The sequence below is a fragment of the Lissotriton vulgaris genome, chromosome 4_1 (assembly GCF_964263255.1).
Source record: "Lissotriton vulgaris chromosome 4_1, aLisVul1.2, whole genome shotgun sequence".
NCBI classification, from domain to species: domain Eukaryota; kingdom Metazoa; phylum Chordata; class Amphibia; order Caudata; family Salamandridae; genus Lissotriton; species Lissotriton vulgaris.
Genome location: NC_141691.1, coordinates 2091285765 through 2091312193, shown reverse-complemented (window position 1 = coordinate 2091312193; position 26429 = coordinate 2091285765). Strand labels below are relative to the sequence as shown.

Here is a 26429-nt window from a genome sequence, read left to right as displayed (position 1 = left end):
GCATATCATCGGCAAAGAGAAGGACCATGGGCCTTCATTCTCCGACTGTAGGGGCAATGTACACATCCCCGTCCAAGTGCCTTACTACTCCAGTTATGAAAAGTGAAAATAGGGTGGGTGCTTCAACACACCCCTTTCTAACTCCACACCTATTTGGGAAGGGTTATTTTAGCTACCCCTCCTTACCCCACCTAACCTGAGCCTTATTGGCTCTGTGTAAACACATCAGAATATCCCATAAGTACTGGGATCCCCCATCTTGGCCAACACCTTCCAAAGCTTGCCCTATGGGAGCAGATCAAAAGCTCCTCAAACGCTATGTACAGCTTGCACCCTTTTAATAATACAAATTAAGACAAAGTCTGGAGAAGGGGCTTCATTTGCAGAATATTTTCTGCAGGGAATCCTAATAAACAAATTGGTCTATAGCTACTCGGCTTTGCCCTATCTCTCTTCTGGTAGATATGTTTAATCTCAGCTGATTTCCAAGATGTTGGAATCTTCTCACCCGAGAGGATAATATTAGATAACAAATTAATATAGGTACCCCACACTAATGGATCGTTCCTGAATAAATCATTCGGGATTCTGTCGGGACCGGGGGATCTGGCTAGAATATAAGAGCCAATTGCATCTTGAGTTTCCTTGAGGGAAATTACAAGAGTTTCAGCTTTACTGAATTGAAGCTTATCCAAAAAGGCTGCTATCCTCCTCTTCATTAACATTTCCACAAGCATACACACTCCCGAAGTGGGACACCCACTCATCAGGCTGGACAGCAAATTCCAGGGCAGTTTTGGTACTATTCAAACAAAGTGAAGCTTTCTTTCAAAAAGCTTACTATCCTTGGCTACCTGGGCACTATGCATTGAAGACCATAACAAGCATTCCCATTGCCTCTTGGCATGGTTCAATTTCTGTCTGTCCATGGTCCTTCGCCCCACCAAATCATGATGTGGCTTGGATTTTGCTTCTTAGAGGAGCTCACCCTTAGCCTTCCTACATTCCAGGTCATACCATGCTGCTCGATTTGAACAGTTTTCCCTCACCTTTTTGGGTTGGGCCAAGGTTTCTATAATCTGCATATGAAGTCCCTCATGCAACAAATGCATTTTCTCTAGCCTATCTTCATTAGAGAGATTCAACAGCACAGCCACCTCGTTGGATACTTTGCTCTTAACAATGTCAAGGGCCAGAGATTTCCATGGACATAGAGGCAGGGTATTTAAAGCATTCCAATATGGCGACTATATTGAACTACAATAGAGCTATTTCATGCAGCTTTACTGGCCGACTAGAGAGTCATTGATTCTGCGATTACCGTCTGTATAACGTATTTACCAAATGTATTTACCTTGCAGACATAATTATCGAACCTTGCTACTTTTAACGAAATTTGCCTCAATATATCTATGAATTGCTAAGAATTTTTTTAAAGTATGGGACCCTCACGACTATTCTCATATCCTATGCTTACTTATACAATTATTTATTTAATGACTACCTTCATCACAGTTTACATGAGTTGTTAGCCTAACTTCTCATTACATGTATTTTCTAGGAATACACACAGATGTGTTTCTGACACCAATAATGGCGTCTTGATTAACATTTAACTCACAATTTGTAACACATATTCACAGAGCTTTACCTTAGCCGGAAACATGGGGATATCATCCGCACACAATATTACGATATCAAGAAATCACACAGAAGTCGGAGCACTGCTCAAGAAGCACACATCTGACCCCACCGACCTAAAAAGCTATCGGGCCATCATGCTCCTCCCCTTCGCAGCCAAAGTTGCAGAGAAAACAGTCAACAGGAAACTGACACAATTCATTGAAGAGAACGCCGTCCTTGACCCATCCTAATCCAGATTCCGAAGCAACCACAGCACAGAGACCGCCCTACTCGCCGGCACAGACGACATCCGCACCCTTCTGGACCAAAGCCACTCCGCAGCCCTCATCCTACTTGACCTATCAGCAGCCTTTGACACGGTCTCCCACTGCACACTAGTCGCCAGACTACACGACGAAGGCATACAAGGAACAGCCCTGGACTGAATCCGATCATTCCTCACTGGAAGAAGCCAAAGGATTAGACTCCCACCCTTCCTCCCCGACCCCACGAAATCACCTGCGGAGTCCCACAGGGCTGAGCCCCACCCTCCTAAATGCCTACACTGCCAAACTCAACTTCCAGAAAGGAATGCAAGACGTCGTAGTCTAGATGACCAACAGCTGCCTGAAGCTCAACCCAGAGAAGACAGAAGTCCTTGTCCTCGGTACCACCCCTTCTGCATGGGACAGCACCTGGTGGTCAACTGCCCTTGGAAGCCCACCTACCCCCTCAGACCACGCTAAAAACCTTGGCATCGTACTTGACTCATCATTCACCATGAACCGCCAGGTCAATGCCGTCACCTCCAGCTGCTTCAACCCCCTACGTATCCTCCGCAAGACCTTCCAGTGGATCCCCCCTGAGTCAAGGAAGACAGTCACCCACGCACTCATCACCAACAGACTGGACTATGGAAACGCACTCGACACCGGCATCAACAAGTCCCTGCTTTGCAAACTCCAGACAATAAAGAACACCACCACCAGACACGTCCTCGGCATCCCCTGAGATGCACACAGCAGCCAACACCTACGAAGTCTCCACTTGCTACCTGTGGAGAAAAGAGTCACTTTAAAAAAAATCCTCCCTCATGGCTACATATGCCTACACAACAACGGACCCAAATACTTCAACGACAGAATCAACTTCCACAGACCCAAAAGAAACCTCCGATCTTCCAACCTCGCACTGGCCTAAGCCCCATGCATCCACAGAGCCAGAGCAGGCGGAAGATCCTTCTCTCACATTGCAGCCAAGACCTGGAATGAGCTACCAGCAGACATCAGACGCGTCTCCTCCCTGAATACCTGCAGGAAGACCCTCAAGACCTGGCTCTTTGGCTAAACACATCTGCAGACCCCCACAGCGCCTTGAGACCCTCACGGGTGAGTAGCGTGCTTACAATTCCATGATTAATTGATTGATTTAAGAAACACTGGCAGGTTACCAAGGCCCTATGAAGGTGCTTCAACTGTTTTACACATGGCATTTGCATAGTGACCAAAGTCCACTGGCGTTCACCAAAGCCTACGGGCACTTTTCACATCAGGGTTGAGGAGCAAATGGCACTAAACCCAATACAGCACATTTGTCACACCATGTTGATCTTTCTTTCATTAGACATAGAGCATAAAGTGCAAGATTGTCTCAACGAAGAATATCCATCCGTAGCAACATGAACAGTGCCGATCTTTTCTTCATTACATTGAGAACATTGAGCTTGGACTTGTTTTAACAAACAATATCAGGGAAATAAACAATGTCCATCTTTTTTCATTATCGCTCAACATCGAGCGTGGGCTCATTTTAACATATATTAGTTTGCAGTAACCAACAAAGTGAACTTCATGTAAAACTTGACAGCTCAAATTTAGCACTATGTGATAGGGAAACCCCTGTTTTTACAGGAGTGCACCTATCCTGTTACCTGCTTCATTTGCGGCTCTCACTTCCATCCATCTGCAATGTGTAGAGATTTAATTTACCTTATATATATTTACATTGCATTTTCGATCCATGCGTGTAAACACCTCTGACCTGTTCAGAGACCCTCTCTCTCTCCAGCAGCTCTGCTGCTAAGTGCCGCTGCCCTGTGCACTGATTTGGACTTGTAGGTGTTTGAGGTCCTCCTCCAACTGCAGTCTCCTGCTTGCGCCTCACTCCTGGTCGTCCAGTGGGAGAGCCTTGCTCTACGGCTGGTTCCATTGCTGTCTGTGCTCAATTGTGCCAGTTTTCTGTCTTTCGGTCTGTTTTTCTGTTTTTATACCTGTTTTCCATGGTTTTATTCTTTGCTGCATGTCTCTCTCTGTTTTGTGCCAGTCTGCCATTTCCAACCGCTGCTGCCCAGCCCCTGCTGTTTCCCACTTCCCCTCCCAGCTGCGCTCCCCCCTTCCCTATTTATTTGTGACCGCTGCAAGGGAGTGCGAGCCAGACCTCTGACCTCCTGGTCAGAGACCTGCCCTCTCCCCCCAGCAGCTCTGCTGTTGTGCCACTGCCCTGTGCAGGTAGGTGTTCGAGACCCTTCTTTACCCGCAGGCTCCTGCCTGCGCCTCATCCCTGGTGGTCCAGTGGGACAGTCTTGCTCTTCTGCTGGTTCCACTGCTGTCTGTGCTGAATTGTGCCCATTTTCAGTAATTTTTCTGTCTTCTACTCTGTTTTTCTGTTTTAATATTTGTGCCTTATCTCTCTCTGTTTTCTACCTGTTTTCCCATTCTCGCCACTGCTTTCCCATGACCCTTCCCCCCTGCTGCTTCCCGCTCCCGCCTTCCAGCTGCCCTTCCCTCCCCCTCCCTATTTAATGGCAGCCACTGCGAGGGAGCACAAGCAAGACCTCTGACCTCCTGATCAGGGACCCGCTCTCTCTCTGGCAGCTCTGCTGTTAAGTACCGCTGCCCTGTGCACTGCTTTGGACTGTTAGGCGTTCAAGGCCCTCCTCTGCCCCCAGGCTCCTGCCTGTGCCTCATCCCTGGTGGTCCAGTGGGAGAGCCTTGCTCTTCTGCTGGTTCCACTCCTGTCTGAGCTGTATTGTGCCCTTTTTCAGTCATATTTCTCTCTTTTGCTCTGTTTTTCTGTTTTTATAATTTTGCCTGTTTCCTGTCTTTTTATTCTTTTTTCCTTTTCTTCCTCTGTTTTTCACTCATTTTCCCCTTTCCGCCGCTGCTGTCACCGCGGACCCTCCCCCCTGCTGCTTCCCGGTCCTGCCTCCCAGCTGCGATTCCCTCCCTTTTTTCCTATTTAATGATGACCGTTGAGAGGGAGCACGAGCAAAACCTCTGACCTCTCGTCAGGGACCCGCTCTCTCCCCCACAACTCAGCTGTTAAGTGCCATTGCCCTGTTCACTACTTTGGACTGGTAGGTGTTTGAGGCACTCCACCACCCGCAGGCTCCTGCCTGCTTCTCATCCCTGGTGGTCCAGTGGGAGAGCCTTACTCTTCTGCTGGTTCCACTTCTGTCTGTGCTGTATTGCGCCTGTTTTGTGTCTTTTGCTCCGTGTTTCTGTTGTCATAATTGTGCCTGTTTTCCTGTCTTTTTTATTATTTTTTACCTGTCTATCCTGTTTTCTGCCCGTTTTCCCTTTACTGCAGCTGCTGCCCCTGTGGCCTCTCCCCTCTGATGCTTCCTGCTCCCATCTCCCTGATGCACTATCCTCCACTATTTATTGGAGGCCGCTGTGGGGCACACTGAAGGCAAGTCTGTCTGCTACCGTCCGCTACCCACACTACAACTCAGCTGCCCTCCTTGAACTCGTCCCCGGAAGGAACAACAACTGCCCACTGTCAAAGCCAAATACCACTCAGGCCTGTTCTCCTGCCGACACTGCCGATATTCCTTCACCATCCACAGCACCCCCAAAACCTCTGCACCAACGTCGTACCCCAGCACCAAAGAAGCCCTGTAATGCTTCCTCCTCAACGTGCGCTCCCTGCACAGACACACCATAAAGACCTCCTTGACATCCTCTTGCCAGATGTCGCCTTCTTCACGGAAACCGGGACAAACACCGCCTCTGCACCTGACATCACCACCGTCATTCCAGATGGCTACAAGATCCAGAGGAAGGACTGCCCCCTCCACCCAAGAGGAGGACACGCCATCGCACACAAGAGCTCCCTCTGGCTCTCCACCTACAGGGCGACCAACTCCAACACCGAACACCTCCACTTTCAGACCAGTCTCAGAACCATGTTACGCGGCACCCTTGCATACAGACCCCCTGGGCCTTGCACGCCTTTCACCACCCCGATTGAGAACCTCATCGCACCCCACGCCATCGCCTCTACAGACTACATACTCATCAGACAACTGAACTTCCACCTTGACAAGAGCAGCGACCCCGCATCCACCGCCCACCTGGACAACCTCGCCAACCTCGGACTGAAGCAGCTCATCACGTCCCTTACCCACACGGATGGACACATCCTGGATCCCATCTTCGCAGAAGGGACAAACATCCTCTTCAGGCACACCTCGTAGACCCTCTGGACAGACCACCACTGTGTACACTTCTCTTTCAGCACCATCACCGCATAAAAGTCCCCCGCACCAGCCATGAAGGAATTGGCAAGCCCAGAAAGGAGCTTCTCAACTCTACCCTCATCCACGACCCCCGCACTGCCATGACCAACTTCAACTCTGCAACCACAGAACTACACCTCTGGGTAGCCAGCTGAGCAGACAAGCTCGCACCCCTCCACCATCCTGACAGGCATCACCCCCTGCAGGCCGCCTGGTTCACCATCAACCTCCAAGAAGCCAGACGCTCCTGCAGACGGCTCAAAAAACAACGGAGAAACAGCACAACTACCGAAGACCAGACCACCTACAAACACGCCAAAACCAAATACCACCAACTCATAAAAGCTACCAAGAAGACCTTCATCCGCAACAAAAGCCTCACTAACGCCAGCAACTCAAAGGAACTCTTCGACATCATTCAGCAGTTTACAAAACCCCCTATTGAAGCCACGGACATCACACCATACAGGACCTCTGCGACAAGCTCAGCTCCTACTTCCACCTGAAACTCAAAGCCCGCTACGACAGCTTTAGAAAACAGACTGTAGGAACACCACTCCCCTCCAACAATGACAGCCAGCCCACCATCACCACTTGGATATTATAGAAAGCTGGCTCTGTATATACTAAAAGTGAGGTATAGTGTGCACAGAGTCCAGTGGAACCCCAAAGGTAGGCAGAAGTAAAGCTAGAAAGTAGCTCACTCTCTATTTGTGGTAGTGTGGTCGAGAAGTAAGGCAGTATCAGAGGACAGTGTTAAGCATTTGTTCTACACACAAATGAATAAACACACTCAAAGACTGAACTTCAGACCAATTGTTTTTGTATAACAATACTCCTTTAGTTATTTTATTTCCTGGAACCAAGCAAGTCAATATCGGTAAGTGATAAGTACTTTGCAGTAAATATACAAATTGTAACACAGTTTAAATTGCAATTGTAAATGTACAGTAGTGATAATGCAATGCTTTTCAGAATACACTACATATACTTTGAATGGGATTTTCAGTAAGTTACTTTTGAGATTACCTTTCTCACACAGAGTAGTATTCCTGGATACCACTCTGGGACATTTCATGTAAACAGGTAAGAATTTTTTTAGGTTTTCAAACTCCACACTTAGAAACTTTTCACAGAAAAACAGGTAATGTTATCCTATGGAGGAAAATAGTGTTATCGATCTGGAGGTAAGTATTTGTTAATGGGAGTTGAGGTTCTGGGGATATACTCAGGGGTCCCCCAGGGACAAGGATACACTCTAGTTACACCCTCAGGAGCACTAGGGTGGCAGAGTGCTGAGTCCCAATGTTATCACATGACGGACATGGGCCCTCCGGTTAGTGGCTGCTGACGTGCAGGCCATTTGGTTGTGGGAGCAAAACTCCTGTACTTTAGCTCAGGGCAAATGGGGAAACAAAGTAGCACCAAAGGTGCACCCTCAGCCGCACTAGGGCGGCCGGGTCCAGGGTGCTGTTTCGCATTGGGCGCCCTGTTGTTCACAATAGGAAACCTCAGGTTTACAAAGGCACTGTAGGCTTGGGGACCAATGCCTTCTGGGTGCTACCACCACTTAGAGAGGTAAGATAGAAAGTTAGGGGTTGGTTACGCACTGATGGTTTGGCCACACAAGGCCGTGTGGCCTCGGGTGCAGGGGTGCCTTTTGGGGTCCAGACTATGCCAAGCAGTTCATTGTGCAGACTGATGTCTCTGAGCTAGGGATAGGAGGGCTCGTATCCCAGACCAATGATGAAGGCCAAGGCCAACATGTAGCTTTTATAAGCAGAAGGCTTCTCCCCAGAGAGCAGTGTTGGAGTGACATTGAGAGCGATGCCTTAGCTTTTGTTTGGTCCCTGAAGAAGCTGAGACCATACTGTTTGGTACTCACTACCTAGTTCAAACTTTCCACAGACCTCTCAGATGGCTAATGCAAATGAAAGGTGAAAATCCTAAACTGTTGAGCTGGTCCATCTCCCTATCGTGAATGGACTTTGTAGTGAAACACAGACCTGGCACTGCCATGCCAATGCAGAGGAACTTTCCAGGTTCTTCCACTGAGAAGCCAAGTGACCAAGTCAGTGGGTGTCTTCCTATTGTTAGCTTTGGCATGGCTGTTTGGTCCATCTTCTTTTCTTGTTGCAGGTTCATTTCTGAGGAAGCAAGGTTCAGGGGTGCCACTAAATACTAGATTTATGGGTGTTACAGGTAGGTAAAAGGCAGGAACCAATGGGACCTTTCCCATGGGTGGGTACGCCCCGTATTATGCCACCCTCCAATGGAAGGGGGGCATGAGCTTGTCTTTGGTTCATAGAGTCCCCCATATGCAAGATGGCGGGGACTGAGCATTGTGCTTCAACTCGCCTCCCCCACCTGAAGGGTGGAGTTGGCAGAGGTGGGCACACCTCTCTTTCTCACTTGTTTTTCCTGCCAAATCTTCCACCAAAGGCGGAGGTCAGCACCAGTGGGGACCAGTTGCTGAAAGCAGTAAGTGGCCTGGGGAAGCTCACAAAGGCGGCAAGCCTATGAAGATTCCCCTTCATGAACCCTGCCCATTGCTGGTGGAGGAGGCTTGGCACCTCGTACCAGTATGTGAATTGTTTCAGGCCCCAGAGAGCATCAAGCTCACGCCAGGGGTCCAGAATTATGTCTGGTGGTGGCATCTGAAGGCAGCCACTCAGCCTGTACACTAGTGGTAGGTTAGATTTCAGGGGGCATCTCTAAGATACCCTATGTGTACATTGTTCATTAAATCCCACACTGGCATCCGGTTGGGTTTAATGTGCTGAGAAGTTTGATTTTGTGTAGCCATTATGGTGCTGTGGAGTTCGTAATGACAATCTACCAGCACCATATACTCTTAATGGCAGCAATGCACTTACAATGTCTAAGAATGGCCTTAGACACTGTAGGGGTACATGGCTCATGCGCCTGTACATTCACCACTGGTATAGTGCATCCAGCTAGAGGGGTGATTGATCTATGTCAGGGCAGTGGGTTGTAGGCATGACACACAGAGTTGTGTGTCATGTGGACTCTTTACTTTGTTCTGCACCAAATCTCACAGCCTGCAAAGGCAGTGTGTGAGTGTAATGGTACATCACCTCTAAGTGTGGCATAATAACTGCAGCCCTTAGGGGCCTTTTCAGTGCCCTGGGTACCTGTGCAACCATTTATAAGGGGCTGACATGTGGCCAGAAATGTCAATTGGGTTTAGGCTTCAATGAAGTTTTAGGGAAAGAACATAGGCCCTGGGTACCTGATTAGCAGGAGTCCAGGACACACTCAGTCAAATCACATCAGCAATTTAGCAAAAAGTGGGGGCGACCATGCAGAAAGAGTGCACTTTCTCACACACGTCGATCACCACCAAAGACACCACCACAACCACAAAAAGTACCCATGGACCCGTGCCTTCCCCATATCTTCCACAGAGCTGCTGCCACCATTGCGCCTGAACTACTCCGCACCATCAACGTCACCTTTGAATCCGGCATCTTTCCCGATGACTGGAAGCAGGCTGAGGTCAAGCCCCTCCTCAAGAAACCCACAGCTGACCTGGCAGACCTGAAAAACTACCGGCCCATCTCTCTCCTTCCCTTTGCAGCCAAAGTCACTTGTCAACACCCAGTTGATCACCTTCATCGAAGAGAAATCCATCCTCGACTCCTCCCAGTCCAGATTCTGCAGCAAATGCAACACTGAGACCGCCCTCCTCACTGCCTCCGACGACATTCCATGTGCTAGTCGACCAAGGCCACACCGCATCCCTTATCCAGCTGGTCCTCTCTGCAGCCTTTGACACCGTCTCCCACTGCACTCTGGCAGCTAGACTCCACAACGCTGGCATACAGGGAACCGCCCTAGACTGGATTTGCTCCTTCCTCCCGACAGAACCCAAAGGATCAGACTCCCACCCTTTTTCTACGAACCCACAGAGATCAGCTGCAGAGTACCCCAAGGATCATCGCTCAGCCCCATGCTCTTCAACATCTACATTGCCCCCCTCACCAACATCATCAGACATCATGGGCTCAGCATAGTATCATATGCCGACAACAGCCAGCTCACTCTCTCCCTGATAAAGAACCCCGAAGACACAAGACTCAGGTTCCAGGAAGGAATTAAAGACGGCACAGCCTGGATGAGCAACAGCTGTCTAAAGCTCAACTGGAAGGAGACAGAGGCCCAGCATCTGACCCAAATACCTCAACAAAAGAATCTCTTTCCACTCACCCAAAGGAAACCTCCGCTCCGCCTACCTCGCCCTAGCAGTGAGCCTATGCACCCACAGAGCCAGAGCAGGTGGAATATCCTTCTCCTATGTTGTAGCCAAGGCCTGGAAGGAGCTCCCAGTCAACATCAGATGCTCCACTACCCTGTATACCTTCAGGGAGAGCCTCAAAATGTGGCTTTTCAGCAGACCCGCAGATGCACCCCCTAAGGCCTTGAGACCCTCGCGGGTGAGTAGCGTGCTTTAAAAGCCCCTGATTGATTGATTGATGAATGGTGAAGGCTTGCTTTGAAAAGGCAATGCATGGTAAAGGCATTTTGTGGTAATGGGTGCATGTTAAAAGCATGAGTTGTTCAGTCATAGAATCCTTCCAAGTGCTAGATGTCTAACCTAGTGATGAAGCATACCACACTATGTAAGTACGAGTTCCTTAACCAAAGAGATGCCTGTCATAAGATGGGAATCCCATAAAGATTCAGCAACCAAGAGGGGAGTTGTACTTGTATGTTCTCTAAAAACTATTGAGAACGTAAACAATCCACAATATCCTGTCACTTTTTTTCTCAAATGTATCCAACATCACACAACCTGAGAACATGAATGTATCAGTACATATACATATGTATGTATGTGGTGGACTACATCAGAACTTTCAAAATCAGAACCTGGAATTAAATTGATATGGTATTTAAGCTTTTATATGAGGGAAGTTATGACAAAGTAGAATCAAGGTTAACTGTGGTTGTGAGTAACTGAGTCGATGTATCGTTGAAGCTCAATTATAGTGCATCGAGGATTATATCTTCTTTAACACGTTTAGAAGTGACATTTAAACTTTCATTTTGTTACCTCTCCAACCAACATCTTTACTCTTCCCTTTAAGCATGTATATTCTTTATTAGAGCTAAACAAAGATTATCTGAATAGGAAAACAATGCAGTGGAGTTACAGTGCATATCAGAATCCTTACCTACAGCCCTGATGCTCACAGATAATTTTTGTAACATCACTGAAGTCCATGGCATCAGGTTCGTTCTTCAGCCATTTCTGTGTGTCCTGTATGGATTTGTCATATGGGCAAGCAAAGGTGATCTCGTTGAAATAGTCACAAAAGGGGATTGTGTAAAAGAGAAAGGGGCCAAAGGAAAGTCCAATGAGGGAGTCTCCTTTAACATCACCTGTTTAGAAAAAAGATCATACTTGAGTGAAGTGAAAATCCAACAACATGTTACATGTCTTCCATATCAGCAAATAAGAATAGACATGTCCAGTAGGCCCATCATTATCAATTATATATTACATTTTGTGATTTCCTCGCCACACAAGAGTATACCACATCCCCTCTAGGGCTCTCCTCTGAACCTCATAACCTCCCAGACCTATGTTGGAGTCAATGCCCTACAGCCTCTTATTTGGGGTGCAGCTGTGGTATCTGGGAAGTTGGAACGCTATCCCTTCCATCTATGTCTTTCTTCTTCATTCTTTGGTGGGGAAGGGTTAGTTTTCGTTCTTGTCTCGTTGGGCCCTTCACCTCCCTTGTTGACCATGAGAGTTTCTGGAGTGTGCTTTTTTCCCTTGGATGCATTTATTTTTAGGGTTATAGGTAATAGTTTTACTCCAGGACTTCAGACTAGAAAACATTATGAGTGAGTCTTGCATCTGCCCCTCACATTGCTTACACCAATGTCAGGTCACATACACTCCCTTTGTCTATGGCCTCAATCCACACATCCTCATTTCTCAGTACTGACATCACAACAGATGGCTGACTGTCTCTCACTTCAGACAATAGGCAGCTCTCTTTTGGGCTGTCTCCACTCACCTGCAAGTTACTTCATGTCTATGAAGCACTTCTGAGATCTCTTCTAGTCTGTATTCCTGGCAGAAGATGTGTCTGACTGCTCTCCAGGCTACTTTCCACCAGTCCCTGCATGACTCTTAGCTTGTACTTGTGCTAGAACTATCTTAATAACCAATGTTTGTGAATTGACCAGGTTGGATTGTTATCAAATGGTTATTTATCTACTTCGCACCATTACTTTCATCTCCTGTCATCCTCTGCTGTAGCTAAGAACAACATCTGTGCCACAAGCATCTGAATAGTGGCATGAATCTATTATGCAAAGGAGATGATGGTGTGAAAAGGATTTGTAACACTCTTCAATGATTCATGAGATGCATTGGTCCTAATTGCAGGTGCTATGGTGGTCCTTCCATATTTGGGTAACACGTCCCGAGAAAGCTTGCTTTAGTTTTTTTTTCTGACTGTTTAAATAGCTAGGTATAGAGAGTCTGTATAGGAGTGTGCAGGCACCTCCTGAGAAGATTAAATTGGGTGCCTTTAATTTGGAATGAGCCGCCATTCCCCTCGAGTCACGTAAAACGCTGGTCACAGCTTTGGCCTTGTCCAGATTGGTTTATGGCAACGCCTTGTATGCAGAGATCCCAGCCCAACATCTTTCAAAACTCCAGCGTCTGCAGAATGCTGCTGCAAGGCTGGTCCTCAACATTCCCAGATCTGAATCAGTTGGACATAGACTGAGGGCCCTTCTTTGGTTTCCCATGGAAAAAAGGATTATGTTTAAATCTCTGTGCCTGGCCCTTTGAGGACTTGCATGGGTCAGGACCAAAGTTCTTGAGATTACACCTGAAATGGTATGTGCTGACTAGATCGGCCCACACAAAACTTCTACAAGTCCCTGGGTTTAAGCAGGTGAGGTGGGGAGGGAGAAGCTTTCTGTTCCGGACTGCCAACAACTGCAATCTCCTCCTGATTGCGATAAAAAGCAGTCCTTCACTTTTGCTGTTTAGAAAAGCCGCAAAAATGTGTTTTTCACCTGTTAAGGCACCTCACTAATATATCCAGGAATCCTTTGCCCATCGGACCCAGCAGCAAGACACCTTTGGGCAATCGCACACTTTATACATTTTTTATCTAATCTAATCTACATGGCCTTGTGAATTATGAAATCCAGTTTTGAAATTCTACTGACATCCATGGAAGCCAATTAACTTTAATCAGAATTAGTGTAATGTCATCACCAAATCTTCTAGCCCCAAAGGTGCTAGTTATAGTCTGGGCAGGGACATCTAAAGGATTTTGGGGGGCAAACGTATTTGGGGGCTCTGTTCGGAACAGGTTTGAATATGTGATCAAATTCCAGCTCTTTCATATCCTCTTTGGCATTTGCACCCTTGTCTAATTGGGTTTACATCCAATATTCAGGGATAGTGAATTTTCAATATTGTAACACAGAAGCAGCTCACTAATATTTCTTCTCCGAAAAATTCTGTGACACTTTCCCATTTCTCATATGTGAGGTCCTGTTTTGTCCTAAAAGAAACTATTTTACGGATGTTGCATGAAACATAAACATACATTTTCTCTAAAAACAGTCTCTAATAGACTCTCACTGATCATCCACATAAAAAATGTATTAAAGTGAAATGGTTTTTAAAACATTCCCTTTAAGAACTATTCAAGGTCATCAGGGCAAAACTCTCCGCAGAACTGAGCTTGCTGTATCGGTGTGTATTGACGCACAGGTACGGAGCTTTGAATAGTCACACGGACTCTCAGATCGCATCGCACTATATACGGATGATGTATTGATTTTCCTAACTGACCCCGGGTCGTTTTGCAAACCTGCTTTTAGTCTACGTTTTGCGGGGGACTCGCCACAGCAGATATTCAACCTTTGTATGTGGCCTGGCAAATGCTACTGCTGAACGAATGGCAGTATGAGAATAGGCAAGACCCCGCATACGCTGTGAAGTGCAACCCTTCACACTATCTTATATTCAACATCCCTACGCTGATGTGTGGCGTTTTGGGTTCCGAGTGAATTTTCCCGATTCATACCCTTATATAGGTACAATTCACCTTGCCCTAATATAGGCATATAAATCAAGCCCTTACTAGACATAGCCCATGCAGACCAAATACAGGCATGGCTACTTCCACCCGTATCAAACGTCACAACGATTTCTTGGAAAATCGGCTTAAGCAGTTAGGGAACTTCCCTTTGCTCGAATATTGATGTGTCCAAGAATTCATGTTCTTTGCAAAAAACAGCTATTCCCTTGGCGTTCTTTCCTGACATTGTTATGCCCGACTTTATGTCAAACTATGGTATTCCTAGACACCTTCAAGGTATAAATATACCTTCACTTGCTCTAGCAAGACACGGTGGTTCGGAGCAGTTCGACTATCTACTTGCCCGACGCAGCTCGCTACAGCAAGTGCCGAAGGAAGACGACCCTCAGCTGATGCACTGATCAGGAAGCTGTCTCTTCTCCTGCTGAGAATCCAGCTGCAGTGTTTCCAAGCTCGCCTTGCAGGGTGTTGAGAAATCGAGCCCCGAGACAGAGACACCAGACCTCCTTCATTCTAACTAAGGTATGGAGCTGATTAGAACCTAAGAGAAATCTTGGATAGATTCTTGGCAAAGAAAACCAAACCTAGGCTACACAATACTTACTTCTTCCCACGTACTAGACTTAGGTTAGGTACATTGGGGTATGCGTATTTTAGAAGCACCAGTTGAGTATTTTAGTCATTGTTATTTATGTAGGAATTTTTATATGGCTTAGAGACCATACAATGCTCTTACAGTATTATTTTATAATATTGTTCTCACTGTACGCATTATACTTTGCAGTCTGCATTACGATTGTAGCAGTTCACCTCTCTTGCATGAGAAAGAAGACTGTTCAATAAACCCTTTTTATTGAAAACGCACGTCTCTCTATTTCTCTGCAACTCTTTAGAAACAAAACATGCATGATTGACTGAGTGAAATACTTATCTATTGTTTCCACAACTCTAGAGATATATTTTCTTATTCTTGGGAAACAAAGCTGTCATGTTTATGGGGTTGTCAGAAACTAATCCCTTCTTGTGAATTTGAGAAAGTTTCTAGTGACCTCTGAGCTAGCTGGCACTCACTATTAAGTTTAATATAATCAATAGAGACCTAGTCGACCTCAGTCCTACATCAAATCTATAGGATATATTATTCCAATGCACAGAGACTATTGGGAATATAGGAACTACACTACAACGCCGTTCCTTGCCGTCTGTGATGCAGGTGGTATTCCAACTTTGGAAACAATCCCTCCGCAAGATGGGGTGGTGGGGCAGACTGACGGGGGAAACTCTATTGTGGCACAATGGAAGACTACCGCAACTGACTACACTAGCTGTCTTTCTTGGGTGGGATAACATTGGCATATTTACATTAGGGGATGTTATGTGGGGTTCAACGGTGAAATCTTTCCAAGATCTTCAAAAAGTATATAACATGCCTCAGACCCAATTTTACTAGTATCTCCAACTTAGACATGCCATCTTCCCTAGCGTCTTGGAACTGGAGGTCCTCCCAGAATTCAACCCCATTGAAGCCAAGGTGTTTATGGGTGACCTGAACGAGCACAAAATTGCAAAACTATATCAATCCCTTGTGACCAATAGCTCCATCACACTAGACAAATTTAGGGAGGCGTGAGTGCTCTATCTGGGCCATTTGGATGGGGATGACTGGGCAGAGGAACTATCATCCCCACGGGGTGCGAAAACAGGAACTTGGTTACGCCTTATCTAATATAAATATTTACACCGGGTAACGACTTTGGAGGGCGGGCTTAGTATCATCTCCTGATTGCTTGCAGTGTAAACATGAGGAAGGGTCTCTTATTCACAATATGGCACTGTACGACGCTCGCAAAGTTTTGGCGGAGGGTCAAGGCGTGCCTCGCGGCAGTCCTGGGGTGGGATGTCCCTGTTTCACCAAGACTGGCAATTTTACACATTACAGAGGGTATTGGGGGCAACATCTATAAACAGCATTTACTGTTGCTGGGGCTTACCATGGCCAAAAGAAATATCGCTAGACTTTGGAAGGCACCTGCCCCACTATCGTTGAAAGTCTGGAAAAACGGGCTAGATTTCTCTGTGGGCTTGGAAATACCGATAGTCAAGGCTAGGGGTTGCCCGCAAAAGCACCCTAAAATCTGGAAGAGATGGGCCGATTGCCAGGGCCTATACCTGGAGCCGATGCCTCAGACGGGAATACATACATTACCCTTGAAACTGGGGGATACCAGGTAGCAGAGGGGGTAGATGGACTGCATATGACTCAATTAGGGTGGCGAGGTAATTTTTGTGAGAAGAGATTTGGTAGTGCACAGCAAGGAGGGCTTGTGTTCAAAATGTTCATGTTGTTAAGTTTTATTTGATTCTTACTAATGATAAATGTAAACGAATTGGCAACATCAATATTATGTGGTGTACGGTGTGGCGGTCGCCTCCTACAATAAGGTGTTCCGTACTATATGTGACTAGTGACACGATAACATTTGTTTATTAAAAAAAAACTTAGTTACTGTGTTATTGTGAGTGTGTAGCGTAAGGTTTCATCAAGCAGTAAATCCAATGATTTTACATTCTCAGCAGTGGACGATTTGCAGCAAAGTAGGACAAGGCAGATTACTTATGTTGTACAGCAGTGGTGCAGTGCAGTGCAGTAAAGGCGTGTAAAAGAAAGTCTGCTGACTGTTCAGCTTGAGTTGATGGAAAGTTATTCAAGAGTGATGATACATGAGAGGTTTGGACAAATTAACTATATATTAGGTCAAGGAGGCTGTTGGAATGATATCCTTGGTGTGGTTTTCCCGCAACTTTTTACCTTAAGGTGTCCTATTTTTAGGGACTTAATGTTTGCTGGCCTTAGAACTCTACACTGTGCTTGTACCACCTCTTTTAAAACTGGTAACATTGGCTTACACCAAATTGACACATTTAATTTACTTATACTTCCATAGTAAAAAGGCAATCCTTGCACCAAGGCCCTGTAAGTAAGTCAAATGATACTGGTGGGCCTGCAGTACTGATTGTTCCACCCTCTTAAGTAGCCCTTTAAACATGTATCAGGCCTCCCATTGCAGACATTGGGGCATGTTTACAGCAAAGTGGCAAAGCATGTCGTTAAGCCAAGAAGGCTAACGACACACTACGTCGCCTTAGAAACGCAGTGATGCACCATATTAGCAGCCTTGCATTACCCCCCGTGATGCCGCTAAATTTAGCTTCCTAGCGCCAATGCAGGCACTCTTGCACCATAGTGAAAGTGTGTCTGCGTTGAGGGGATGATTGTTTATGTGCAAGAAGGTCTCCCTTCCTGCACATAAACAATCTTTAAATGGTGTTTTGTAACTTTTATGTTTGCTGCTAAATGCAGCACACATAGAGGTTACAAAATTTCATTTTTTATGATTGTTTATGTGTAGGAAAGGAGACCTTCCTGCACATAAATAATCATTGGCATTGTGCTGTTTCTATGTGCTCTGCAAAAAGCAGCACACATGGAAACAGCAAAAATTAGGATAAATAAAGCATTTCTCCTTGTTTCACCTGTTTCAGACCAGATTTTCCTTAGTCTTAATTCTGGTGCTGCCCCCTATTTACAGCACCCTTATAAATAGGTTGCAGCGTCAAAATCAATGGGTGTCAATCAATCAAAGATTTGTTTATTCAGACGATTGGCCTTTAAACAGTACAGCATTAAAATATGGTAACAAATACATATATAATAGTAATTTCCATCTGGTAAAACCATAAATAAGTTGTTCAGATAAAACCTATATTTCAATAAAATTAATATACAATTCTTAAAAATACACCACACCTCTACTTGTTTTCAATAAACACTGCATTAACTGCTCTCATAAATCTAACAATAGCACAGGCTATATCTAAGAAACGCATCTCAGTTAAAATCTCTGTGGTATGCCCTCGAGTCATAATTCCATATTTCAAGAATATTGGGCATAACCATTGTCTCCACTGTTGTTTGAGTTTTAGGCAATCCAACAAAATATGCAACATATCACATTTGGTGTTCAATCCACAGAAACAATTCCCTCCTATGTCAATCATTTTTACTTTTGCTGTGCTATTTAGCTTACAAGGGTTGAGACCAATTCTTACTCTCAGCACTTCGTTTCTCAACAACGAACTTGGTAAAGTGTTCACGTATGGGTAACTCACTTTATAGCGCCCCTCATTTAACATAAAATCTACAGATTTTTTCTCTCTTAGATATTGGAAGTCCTTTTCATAGGACAAATCTTTGCCTAACGCTTTCAACTCACTCTTGGAAATATCAATATGTAATGACAGCGGAAGCTGCTGAGCTTTCATAGCTGTGCAGACGGCGGCCAGGTAAGCCACAGCCCATTTTGCCCATTTTAATTCACTGTGCACAATTTAATTCTTTCACAACCTAGAAATTGTTTGTCCATCTTCCCCATTCAGTTTCCCACAGAATCTTATTAGGGCTTTTGCAGCCAACATATTCCATGAGATCATATCAGTGTCCAATCTTATTGCCTGGATCATAGCAGAACTGGGGAGTGACAGTAAATACTTTAAACATTTTCCCTCTTCAGCATCCCACCTGTCTTCTCCACTAATACATAGCAATTCAGTGCCATATAGGGATTTTACAGGGGATCATTGCTTCATAGGCTTTTAGCACAGGTGATGTGATGGGACATTTTTATAGCGCGCTACCACTCCAAGGAGCATCTTGGCGCTGCGACTCCTGATTGCCAGCAGATAACCACAGCTGGACTGCCAATGTTGGAGAGAGGGAATCATAGCAGGGCTTTGCAGCCTGTGTCTGACAGTGTGTAAATCCATGTTTTCAGCATTTTTCTGAACTTTTGCTCCGTGGTGGCTTCCCGAAGGTAGTGGGGTAGTTTATTTCAAGCTTTCGCGCCGATAACTGCTAGGGATTTGCCTCCTTTGGTAGTCAGTCTAAATCTGGGGACAAGGGGCGGATTCGCTGTAGAAGATCTAAGTTCCCGTGTCGGGTGATGTTCTGTAAAATGCCTGCGCAGGTACAATGGGCCCTGATGATGGAAAGCTCTGTTGGTGATAGTAAGGACCTTGTCTGCATGACATATCTCCAATGGACTTTTCCAGCCTGCTCACGGAGGCGATAGCCCTAGTCCTAAGGGCCTCTAGGTGGATATTCCATTTCAGAGACAGCTTGAACCAAATCCAGTCTCTCAGAACCTAAATGCCAGTCAATGGGTGTTGCGGTGGAATGCCCACCATAACACCCATTGCCCTACCCTTTCACATTAAGTGGCCTAAAACTGTCTTGTAAATAAGGCTAAGCCCCTATAACCATCACAACATCACTAAAAGTGATGTTGTGGTGGCGATAGGGGCTTGTAAATTGGCCCATTATGTGCAGTTTTAATCTGCCATTTCAAAATTGCAAATAAACCTTTTGCCTGGCTTAAACCTTAATTTTCAATGAATATAAGTCAGCCCTAGGGTAAGCCATAAACAGCCTAGAGAGCAGGGTGCAATGCAGTTAAAAAGTTGGACATGTACTTTTAAGTTTTACATGTTCTAATAGTGAAAAACTAAAGTCCATATTTATCCTACTTTCACTCAGAAAAATGTAGCACAACACAGCAAGCCCGCCTGCTGCACTGCATGAACGGGAAACAGCAGGAATGTGCCGCATTTAACTTTATATTGAGCATTCCTGTCCTTTCATTGCACTGGCACACTTTTGGCTTCCTAACACCAATGCAGGCTCCCTATGCCATGGTGCAATGGTGTCTGCATTGCAGGCAGGAATATTTTCGTGTAGGAAGGGACACCTTCCTGCCCAAAAAATAATCATCAGAGGCATTTTACTCTTTCTACGTGTGCCTCATAATATAGCCCAAATAGCCTGTTCTCTGCCTTCATACAAAAGGCCTTAAGACCCTGTCTTGTTACTGCAGCCAGCTTGGAGCCACAGAAATGGAGTCGGCAAATTCCATGCATCTCAAAGAACCTTTCCAGAAGCTTCTCCCACCTTCCATAAGAAATACTCCAGGGTATAAAAATAGGATCTCCGAAACCACTCTTAGGTTCACTACTGAAACTGCAGAAGGACACTCAGAGGACCAGCTGCTGCTGTGATCTTCTTTGAACTAATCTACACTTGTGCTGTACTGCGAAGGACTGCTCTGCTGACCTGAAGCCTGTCTTAAACACTCAGCCACCAGCCCTGCTGTTGAGACTTGCATCTACACCTGCACCCAGGACTGGTAGAAATGGCCCCAAGGGTTTCCTTGCTAGCCTCCTGTTCATAGCCACAGAGACATAACAGACTCCCACCATCTTGAACCTACACCGGGGCCAAGCCTAACTGAGAACTGATTCCCCCAAGAGGTGTTTCTTCAGTCCTGGACCATTGGTTGTGGTGCCTAAGGTAGCCAGATGGCAAATGTTCAAAACTGAGGACTTAAAATTTGGGCAAAAAAGTTCTCTGAGAACCAAGAGGAGACTACGACCTGCTCCCCTATCTGCCTGAGGGGCACCGCCAGTCAGATTGACATTGTGTCTTCTCCTGCTACATTCTTCTCCGCAGCAGCAACTCGGTTTCAGCGGTGCTTCGTCAAAAAGGTGTCAGACCTTGTGGTACTGACGTTGGCTACAGCCCTCTGCTTAACAGCGGTTTCGACCCACAAGTGTCTGACAACACACTCTCTCCTCTGACACCTCCTTTAGCCTTGACCCACTGAACTTTACCCTCTCAATCATTTTTCTGCAGAATTTTTTCGAAGTCAAAAGGCAGCGCTGACCAGGCCGAACTTCTCTCCATCACTGTCGGCCTTAACCGTTGACTTTGACCAGGTCTTGTGTGACCTGATGTTCGTGGTTAGTGCTTTGATCTTTTAGGGGCTATTTTGACCCCTAAACGTTAAGCATTCATAACTACAGTTCTACTGGTTGGATTGTTGTTATTTTGGTGTCAAATAATTTTGTAAAACCTACTTTATTTTTTACATTGGTTTGGGATGTTACTTGTGTTGTTTTATCACTTTATTGACTGTTTATGTACTGCATAAGTACTTTAAACGTTGCCTTTATTTTAAGCCTGACTGCCTTTTGTGCAACGCTACCCTGGGTTAAGCACAGGTTAATTTAGTGACTTTCTGTAGAAATGTTGGCTGTTGCTTGACCAGGGCTTCCACCCCAGTCATCCAACAGCCCAATTTCTCACATCTCTTTAATGCCAAAGTTGGAATTTAGGTCACAATTGTGAACATGCCACCTTTAGAAAGCTGTTACAGCAAACAAAAGCTGTCCTATAGTAGTAAAATGAATTCTCCCCTTGGGGAAATAAATTAATTACCTTTAGATCTTCCAACATTCAATCATAAACCACCTATCATACCACAGAGGTATACAGTCATACAGTTGTAGCACATCAATATTAAGTTTGCACAGAGTTTTAATGTTATACTAATGACCACACAGAAATCAATTGTTGAAAACTGCTCATAGTCATTATTATACAATCATAATTCCGGACAGTATTAAAACATTTTTTTATATGCTCATACAGAAGCGGCTTCACATGTACAAGATCTCAGCTGTGCATGATTTAACCCTCTCCCCTTACGGTGGAAGAAACTGTTTTTATAGCAATAAAATATCACAGAAATAATTCAAAAAAGGGAGAAAATTTAAAAATGGTGCAGGTCTGCTAACATCATTAAAAGTAATATGTAATGCTTCTCAAGGATAATCATCTAACATAAAACAGTTTCAAATGGATCCTGAGTATAAAAAAATATGTTGATGCATTTCGGTGGTATTTATGGTCTGGTGCCACCTTCTTCCAGACAAGAAAAAAAATTATACAATCGCCCATACAAATTCACAAAATATTTTTAAAACCATTCAGTGGGATAAACATTCAAACCATCAGCCTTCTCCTTTGGATCAAAGTACCAGGGACGGTTATTTTCTATTTTTCAATTTTTAGTGGAAAACATATAATGTGTTCACAGGGTTGAACATCATTCAGTAAATATTTCAGCTTTTACATTGAGGAACGTACAGAGGCCTTCCCAAGCCCCATCATATGGGATTATAAACACAGTATTTGTGTCCTGGGGGGCTTTATCCTCCTTTATTTTTGTAAAGCTTGGGCTCCCCTTTGTCAAGATCACAAAATTGAACGGTGCCCTATTTAGCTTTCTGGGATTACTCTGTTCATTCAATAAAACACTGATGGCGACCAATTTGCAACCATTTAATGCCTCCAGCCTGTATCCTTGGTCACTAGACAAGGTGTTGCTGGCACATGGCTTTTGTTGTTGCTCCCAGACAGTGAGACAAATGGAGAATAGGTATTGGCAGGAGGATGGGCCACCTCTGACTAGAGGAGGGGAAGGAGCTGTCACCTACTACACTTGCACATTACAAAGCCTCTGCCTGAGAACACTCACTAACAGCTGGACACTAGTCTTTTGTGGTCTTTTCCAAGCACCTCTGGGGGTGGAAACCTGCAAACCTTCTCCTATTTAAAAGTGGGCAGCAGGTATACAAATATTTCCACTATCTGTCACCCACAGATTTCTCTCACATCAGTTCCTTCTGTTCCAGCAGTACTAAAGACATCCATATACTTCAAGAGTCAGCTCTTGCACACTTACACTCTGCTAAGGTCACAGACAGAGATGGGAAATAATGTCTGATTGTCCACAGATTATCTGTTTCTACCAGGGTCACATCCAGTGTTTTTCCTATTCCTTGACTCATTTCAAATCACTAGATTGATGGAGCAATCAGCACTAAAGCTAGATCTGCCTTGTCACTGGAGAATACATGATCTATTTTATGGTTCTAGGGTAGAAAACAGTGTGTCTTCCACTCCTGTTACAACTCAATATACTCCTGTACAAGGAACAATGGATTATAAGATGTGAGACATTTTGGATGCTCAGTACATAGAGGTGAACTACTGTAATTGATCTCTTAGAAATCCGGTGATGTATGGGATAAATCCTAGGAGCCAGCTGTATTTATCCAGGCAAAATATTGGTAAGAGCCTCCCTTACTGTGCTCTGGTATTTCCTCACCTGTTGTCTGCAATGTTCACTGTGCAATTGCCTTTGCTCCTGCGCCTTGTCTTGAATGCTTGGACCTGTTCATATTGCAGTCCTGTGGAGTTCACCCATCTTCGGTTCTCAGGCAAGTTTCTTGGTCTGCCTGGGGGCTAATTACAGGGAGACTCAGCAAGTCACCGTAAACCTCTACCTCCTATAGGGTTAGAGTGGCATTGCTTTTCTTCAAACCTGATAAAGACCTTCTCCTCTTTCCCCCTATGTTTTAACAGATACTTAGGTTACATCCGACTATCTCACTGCCTGCCGTAGGTCTATATTCAGTGCAAGAAAATCTTCTAGTATCCAAACTGCTGGCTGGAGGCATCCATATTTCTCTCTCTCTTCCCCCCCCCCTCTCTCTCTCTCTCTCTCTCTCTCTCTCTCTCTCACACTCACTCTCTGACTCACTCTCTGTCTCACTCTCTCTTTCTCTTTCCCTCTCTCTCTCTCTCTCAAACTCTCTCCCTCTTTCCCTCTCTCTCTCGTCCTCTCTCTCTCTCTCCTCTCTTAATTTCTTACTAGCTTTCTTTCTCTCTCTGACTCTCTTTCTTCCCCAGCTCTCTCTCAATCTCTCTCTCTTTCCCTCTCTCTTTCTCTTCTTCTCTCTCTCCTCTCTCTTAATCTCTCTTAATTTCGTTCTCTCTCTCTCTCTCTCTCTCTCTCTCTCTCAAATGGCAGTTGTCAGTAATATCTTCTTTTTATCAGCCACTGAAGAAAGTGGAACAATACTGTCTCATAAATTAATCTCTTGCTGTTCAAAATGCACCTCTCCCCACCACTCTTCCAGCAAGAGGCCCTGAACATTGCTTCCAGCTGCAGCACGCGGTCAACACATTTACCATTGGTGTGATGTGGAAATAATGGGGGTGACTACCTTTGAAAAGAAGGCCACATTGGTGTGGAGTGAGCTCGCCATAAAAATGATGAATAGGCTTCAGCTCCTGGGAGTCTCAATGTCTGTTCACCTTTTTTGCCCTCTTTAGATCCATCCATGTTGGCCATGAAATCAGTTTGACAGGTCCATTACAGTGCATTATGGCCTCTGAATCCAGTGCCAATGGACCTACGTGCTAACTACACAGAATATAGGGGCAGATGTATCATCTTTGCAGTTTGCGAGTCCTTAATAGCGAATGTTAGCAATTCGCTATTAAGGACTCCCAAAATGCAATGTATGTAGGATTCGCACTAATAATTTTGATTCCTACATATTCCTTAATTGTGAATCGTAAATTGCTATTCGCAATTAAGGAGTACCTACCCATTCATTCCTATGGGCCTAATGGGAAGACATTCACAATTTCTGAGTACCCAATAGGTATTCGCAAACTGTGAATGCAATTTCAAGGGTGCAAGGGTGCCGGAAGGACATCCTGTTGCACCCCTGAAATAAACATGTGTCTGCGCATGAGGTGCACATGCACTTTGAAAAATGCAAAAAAGTGAATTTTTCAATGAAATCGCAACAGTTGGTGGTAATTTGCGATTTCTTAAGGCAAAATCGCACAACTTGGGTGCTTCCAGAATTCCATTTAAGGAATGGCAATTTGCGATTACTTAAATGCATCCGCAAAATAGGGAATTGCACATTTTGTGTTCGCAAATGGGCAAATTTTGAGAATCGGCCCATTTGGGAACGGGAAAAACGTTTCTTACATCTGACCCATAGACTTTCTTTTGGGATGGAGGCCTTCAGAGAGGAACTGGGCAGCGGAACCTGGGAGACAAAGGTCTCTTGCCTCTGCCCCTTCCCCAGTCAGTGCACAATGTAGCACTAAAGATAAAGACACATCTCTCTGCTGGCCTTCATCTTTAAGATGTAAGATGGCAAGAATGAAAAGATTTGCAGGCCGACGCCAACCCAAGGAGCCCTGCCTGAGAGTATTGGCGAGAGGTGGCTGTTATAGGACAATGGTGCATATGCAATTGGAACTGGTTCACCTTATTGGCCCCTGTAGCAGTGTACCCTAGGTACCCAGGGCATAGGTCTTTCCAAGGCCTACCAGGGGCTGCAGCATGTATTGTGCCACCCCTGGCCTGGCCTCCATATTTGACACAACTGGCTGATCACTCAGCTGGGGTAAGTTGGTGTAATCACCTCCTACTTAGATATAGTGTCCCTATATCTAACCCTAAACTGGACACATATGTTCCTATCAGCCACCGCTATGGAAGGCCTCTTCAATCCTGGAGGCAGAGTGCTTGGAAATATGTGAGATGGTGCTCTAGCATGAGCTGAGCCTGTCTGCAGCTGTCGGGAACCACTCCCTTAGCTGTTCCGGGATATTGCCATACCATATACTCTTAAGTGCATTATAATCCTCGCGGTTATATGCTAACTTTGGTTTGGCTTTATCAAAACATGTCGAGTAAGGTGTCATACGATTTGGAATACTATCCCCTCGACAGTTCTGTCGACGGGGATAGCATTCCACCCTTCTAGAGGGACACGACATGTGTGTAGCCTTAACCCCGGTTAAAGTTAACCAGAGCCTCAGCATCACAAAATGGATGCTGCCACCACAGACACAAGTCTGACCTCCTGCTGCTGGGAGTCCTTCCAGCGAGGGAGGCTTGGACAAAGGGTTTCCTGCCTTGGGAGGTGCGAGCACCACCCCTGGCAGGATTTTGTGTATTGGGTAGGACAGGGCTGAATAGATTGAGACATGCCCGGGGCACACAAGGTGTACCCGTGCATAAGCCAGTCCAAACCGGTCCTGGGACTTTCCAGACCCAGGCCTGGCGAGGAGCTGGACAAAGGAAAGAGGGTGTAACCGCCGCCCTTCCTGGTCCCACCCAGAGGAGGGACCTAGCAGGTGATCCACCCCTCAGATTGGGAATAAGAGTGGGAGCAGTGCCAGAGCACCTGAGATCATCCTGAATCAACTTTAAACGAAGAAGACGACTGGACTTCGACATTCTGCTGCACAGAAGACTGGAGAGAATCTCCCTTGTGGCCTAGGAGTGGCCACCCTGTGAACACAGGCACCAACCAGCGAATCGACATCTGCTTTGCTGCCGCCTCCCGCCGGAGCCCGAGCCCAGAGCCTGACAAGACCCAGACTCTCAAACTTCGCACAGCCCGATCCA

General features: G+C 45.5%; 1 pseudogene across 1 annotated transcript in view; it reads right to left on the bottom strand.

The window, feature by feature from the left end:
* The window catches only part of LOC147725101 (indolethylamine N-methyltransferase-like), a 90761-nt pseudogene that overhangs the window by 24039 nt on the left and 40293 nt on the right, over positions 1-26429 (bottom strand). Inside the window, exon 2 of the transcript XR_015309956.1 lies at positions 11341-11548. The product of XR_015309956.1 is annotated as an indolethylamine N-methyltransferase-like (transcript). The remainder of the gene's footprint in view (positions 1-11340; positions 11549-26429) is intronic.